This window comes from Aphelocoma coerulescens, chromosome 1, assembly GCF_041296385.1.
Source record: "Aphelocoma coerulescens isolate FSJ_1873_10779 chromosome 1, UR_Acoe_1.0, whole genome shotgun sequence".
Lineage (NCBI taxonomy): Eukaryota > Metazoa > Chordata > Aves > Passeriformes > Corvidae > Aphelocoma > Aphelocoma coerulescens.
This window is the reverse complement of record NC_091013.1, coordinates 55,991,015-55,997,205: the sequence shown is the minus strand read 5'-3', so window position 1 is coordinate 55,997,205 and position 6,191 is coordinate 55,991,015.

The following is a 6,191-nucleotide window of genomic DNA, read 5'->3' as shown; positions in this document are numbered from 1 at the left end:
CACCAGTCTTGCCAGCAAGCCTGGTCTAGCGTGGGCTCCTCTCCCTGGGCCTCAGCTTCTGACAAGAGCCTGCTCCTGAGTGGACTATCCATGGTCTGCAGCTTCCTTCAGGCATCCACCTGCTATGGCATGGTGTCCTGCACAAGCTGTAGTATGGATATCTGATCCAATATGATCTCCGATAGGATAGCTATCTCATCATGCACTTCATCACAGGGTGCTCAGGTGGCTGGAGCACCTCCCACTCTTCTGCACTGCCCTTGGTGTCTGCAGGATGGTTTCTCTCATGTTCTTTCTCACTTCTCAATCCTTAAATACACCTTCCCTGAGATGTCACTCCCTCGACTGTGGGGTTCAGATGTGCCCTGTGGTTGATGGGTTGGAGACAGATGGAACTTTCTGTGTCCAGCACACTGCAGTCCCAGATCCTCCTTACCCCTGCCTGGGCCTGACCAAGGCAGGTCTGGGCACCTGCATCCCATGAAAGAAGTAAGAAACCAATATGCTTACAAAAGGATACTAAAAAATAAAACTTCTGAAGGAATTTGAAAACAATTTACCACCAACCAAGATGAACTGTTTAAAACCAGAACAATTCATGTAGTTGGGAATCTTGCGCACAGCAGCTCCTTATAGCCTTTAAGGGGTAACTGGCTATGATTATGGTTTTTAGGTGATCAGAGCAGAGCCAGTGGGAGACTGAGTTGTTCAGAAAACCATAGGGAAACCATTTGAAGAGATGATTTGTTTTGAAAGAGCTCAGTACAAAAGACATAAGGAAAAAAACTAATAATTTCTGTAGCTTTCAGCCTTTCTCACAGGCATCTGATTATAAACTTATGATACTGTTAGTATACTGGTGCTTTTGTTATTGATCTTCAAAAACTGGCTAAAAATTGCATTACAAAGTTTTTAGAATCATACTGATTTCAATTTCATTCTGAAATTCTTCTGACAGGCTTTCTATCTCAAAAGGAAATTAATGGACCTTTTTGAAAACACACTTCCTTGTTTGCATTGATGTTAGCTGTGATTATTTCACTGTCTAGACAAAAAAAAACCCTTCTAACGTGACCAAGGGCTGTTCTCTAACAGCTTTTTGTTGAAGTGTGCATGAAGAAGGAAAGCTGGAATGAAATGCCTCCAAAACTACAATGGTGCACAGCAAAAAGAAATCTTAATTTCAGGAACTCTCTCTGAAGATAGTGTGAAAGTTTATTGTGTAACAGGTTGTTTGAAAGAGAAGAAAGTGAAAAAAAAAAAAAGCTGACATTGGTGACAGGGAAAAAGAAAAAGCTGTACTTTTTTATTATGGTCTTATTTATATGTGTTTTTTTCAGGACTGAGATATTACAGGCAGAAAACAAATGTATTCTTCACTGCCATTCTATTGATACTCCCAGGTGAGTAATTTAATTTTTTATACAGTCCTGCTGATAAATCAATGAAGTTCTGCTTCAGCAAGTCAATATACGCTGAAATGTTGCAATTAAGTTTTAGGTCATACTATAGAAATGCGTGTGTTGGATGAATATTGAACCAGTATTTATAAGGAAATGAGTGGACAGGCATGAAATGCATAGTTCCATACACATCATCAGATAAAGGTGTCCTCAGTAGCTACACTATCTTTTCTTATAACTCTTTAATGAATGTGTTAAAAATAACAAAGAATATTAAGAGAGTTTTTAAAAAATAAGATGGAAAGAAATTTGAAGAAGTTATCTACTGCATTCCTGTAATGCACAATCAACTATATTTTTCCTATTCTTACAAAATGTTTATTTATGTTTTACAAATTTCCATTAATGGAGGGTTTGGAGCATATGCCCCTCTCCCTGAGTCTATTAAAAATGCTATGCAGTTTTTATGGACTGAGAAGTTCTATTTGAAGCTTTTTCTTTTATCTTTTCCAGAATGAGTTGTCTTTATATCTGCAGTCAAATTATTTTAGAAAGTGGTAAGTAAATATCAGTGTTTCCAAACTCGAAATGGGCACCAGCACCCTGTTATTGAGATGTCTGTGTGTGCCAGCAGTTTGCTCTCTGGAATTTCTACTTGTGGAAACATGTGTAGTCAGACAAACAATTCTGGTTTATTACCCTGACTTAGACTGCGGAGATTACAGGCAAGGCTGCCCAATGGGTATCCCCAGACAGTACCAATCACATAACTGGCTATCTCTTTCCCATTTCTTGACTCTCCTTCTAGCTGTCCTCATAACTCCCTTTCCCCTTCTTCGTCTGCTCTCAAGACTCTAACTCTCTAATTACTTTTCCCCTTTAGCCTCAATTTGGCTACATATATACCCAAATTTTCTATTTCTTATATCATTACCAAGGTAATCTCTGCCTTTATGGTATACAGATCTAGTTATTAAGGTCCTGTTGACATCAGAAAATTCTACTTCTGTAAAGGTCCATTTACTTCTATAAAGTATCCCCTGCCAGCCGTCTGTGATATTTAGTCAGTTCTCACATAACTGCCCCCTAAGCAACTGTGAAATGTGATGGTCCTTCATAGTGCAATCATTAACATTAGCCAGCTGTTGCACTGTTGTCTATTACATCCAAAAATTTCTCCTGTCACAACCAGTAGTTTTTCATATCCTGTTCAGTCAGCTTAATATCAGGCCAGGTCACAGTCAGTGACTCACTTACTTGCCTATCTCTGTAGCCTAACATTATTCTCCCTTATTGGGGGTAGAGGGTATGTTAAGTTCATAATACTAACATTTAGCCAAAAAGAATGCAAAGCTTACAAATCCATTACTCTAGTCTCAACAAGAGAGTCTATAGCCTCACTACAGCATAGAGCATTTCTTATTACCAGCTTAGTGAGAAATGTAATTTTTGTCTTTATACAGTAAAGCATGTTAAAATATACCCAATATCCAATTTCCTTAACTCCAACAATACCTTTCTGTGGTTCATTAACTAAAGAACAAAAAATATTGGCAAATGGCTTCAGAGGCACTCTTTTGAATTTATGTGAAATCACTAGAATATCAACTGCAGGTATCACACTGTTTATGATCTGTGATACTTCCACAAAGACAAATTCTTTCTCAGCAAGCAGAACCAGAGATATCCTGTAGTGTGTGCAGCAAAATTGGTTTTGTTGATTAGTTAGCTCATGCAGTAAACAAAACATTGAGTTCTCAACCAAAACCTCAGGCTGTGAAAGTCACTTTACAGTTAAGTTCCCAGATAAGTGTTGTTATAATACTTATGCCTTACCATAAATATTCTTTAACCACCCTTTTTTTTCCCAGCTGTTTTGCCTTAAATTTTGCCTATGCTTATGGCATAAATCTCGTTACTCATCAAATAAAAAAGGTACGCAGAATATAAATTTATTAAACCATTGTTGAATATCTACTATTTTAAGAAATTATGTAAAAATTAAATAAAATCAGTATTCTGCCCATTAAAGGAAAAATACATAATTTAAAATAGGAGTCTTTTTGATTGCTTTTTTTCACATGTATATCCTCAGCAGTACCTAAATAAAAATTTGCATAAAATTTCTTTTGTTCTTTTTGTTGTTGGGATCATGGTTAGAAATTAAGCAGAAAGAGAAAGGCCTTGTTAAAGAACTACCTTCCACAGTTCTCTTCTGGGCAGAGACTAGTAATCAGTAATCAAGGAAGGCTACTTGCTTTCCCTCCAAGCAAGAGGCTGAGAAAGTACTAATGGCTCTGGAGAAGGGTGAAAGAATTTACCATCAAATTATCACTAACATTATTAGACTAGATACGTACTTACTCATCTGTGGGAAACCTGTTATCTGAGACCCGGAATGGTCCAAAGATCTATTGGTGTAGTGTAAGAAAAGTTCAGAGGGCTGGCTGAGTCTACATAGGTATTTGATTCATTGAGAAAATAAAGTCAAAGTTACAGTAAAACAAAGAATTACCTATGTGATTTTAATATCTTTCTACATATATCAAGTAACATGGTTTAAAACAGATTAGGATTAGTAATTTGTGTATTTATTAACATGATTTATCAAAGCAATTTGTCAGTTGTCAGTGAACTATACATCCATGATCAATATCACTAATAAGGCAAATAAATGCCAATACTATAAACTGAAAAAATATTAATAAAAACTTACAGTTTTCTAAAGACTGCTCTGCAGTTATCTAGAAAATATTTTTATCACTGTTCAGTTCCAATGATTTGTCCAGTTACATCCACATTTCAAATAATTTATAGATGTGGTAAAACCCTGCTTCACACTTTCACTGCACAGAAGGTTTTAAGAGCAGTAATTTCCATGGGGGGAGGAGTGAGAGGGGGCTGAGTCTACAGTGGGTGGTCAGCATCTCAAATAATTTGCTAGGAGAGATGTGATGATAATGATGGCTTCTAATTTCTTGCTCTAGAATCAGATTCTAATTGTTTTTGTATATTGCGAACACACTCTTCACCTTTGTTTTTTCTTCATTGTTCTACAAGTTTGCAGTGGTTTTGGTCCAAAATACTCATTACTTACTTGTTTACCTTCTGCAAGATAAGAATTAGGAGAAAGCAAAGCAGGCACCAAACTTAAAAGAATATAAAGAAGTCTACTAACAGACCTAAAAGAAAGGGAAAAAAAAAAGTCAGACCACACCTTCAGAACACTTCTCCTCCCCCCACCTTTCTCCCTTCTCCCACTGACTATGTAAAAAGACAACCCTTGAGATTTTCACTCAATTTACCACTTCCATAATAACCTTGTTCAGTTCACTTAGGGAGAGGAGTCTCTCTTGCTCATGCTATGGAGACATCTCCACAAGAAGTTCTCTCATGGCTTCAGTATCACAGCAAGACAGCTGCCCAGGTTGGTTCTCTGCTCGCATGTGAGAGTCCCTTGCCCCGATTTGCAGCTTTCCCCACAACTGCTTTTGAGGGTCCAGTCTTGAGCTACTGGGGTACCATTTTAAGCTTGAGCTGTTCAGAAACAAAGGTTCTCTTCATCCATCTCTGGGAGCATCTTCATCTCTAGGAATAGAGGCCCTCCCCCTTCCCTGGGAGAAAAGGGTCCTCACCATTTTCATCTCTAGGGCTATCTCTGGGAGCATCTCTAGGAACAGAGGTCTTCTTCTTCTGATTTTGGAACAAGAGTCCTCATTACTTCTATCTCTCCCTGTTCAAACTTCTCATCAAATTACAGCTGCTTCAGCGTTTGCTTATTCCAGCACAGGTACTTTTGCTCACAAGTGCAGTTTGAATGCTCCATCCCCCATGCTTTCATGAAATTACAAGGGGTACTCTGATATACCATCGTCCATTGCCACCATAGCTTTACAACGGAATTTCAGTTTCTAAGCATCTCCTCTTTCTCCTCCCTCAGGTTTTCAGCTCTTCACAGCACTAAAAGGGTTAATCTCACCCAGGCCGTGCCGCTGGAATTCACTTATCACTGTTGGTCACACGATCTTTGCCGGGCAGTGGGCAGCTTCAGCTGAATCTTTGGCTGCACTGAGGAGGGGGTGTGTGTGTAGAGCCGGACCGCGCCGCCTACACATAGCAGGGCTGTGTGGGGCCGCAGATGGAGCAGGGCCACACGGCTCCAGGATGGCGGTGTCCCGGCCTGGCCCGGGCCAAGCAGGGCCTGGCCCAGCCCCACTGGGCTGAACTGGCCCAGCCCAATTACCTGTCCCAAGGCTGGAAGCGAGACAGGTTTCCCAGGGTTTGTCCATTCTTAAATGTGGACCACAGAGGCGTGTCAAGCTTTTTAAGTGGCTTAAAAAATTGTCAATATTCAAACTAGTCAGTTGATAGGTTCTGTCAAGACATAGAGGAAGCTGTAAGCACCTCTTTGCAAGAAAATCACTTCTGGAGCTATGCTAACCCATGACAAAGTTCATCTTGCATCTGAATTTACTGTATCAAATTCATGGGGTTTTATGTATGTTAATGTAAGTAATCCATTAAAAAAATTAAAGTGAAAATAAACAATAACCATCTATTTATCTAACTGCATTCAGGTAATTTATCCTTTTTCCAGGTCAAGAACTAAAATAAATCTAAAGATGCCTGGGTTGGAACCAGGGGAAGAAGCTTTTGGGTTCAAGTATGTTTTCTAATCCATGAGCTAAAGTATTTTGTAGAATAAAAACCAGATGAAGTTTGAATGAAGAATGAGATAAAGAGCCGAAAGGCACTTAACTTTAACATTTTCAGACTTATAAAAATTCA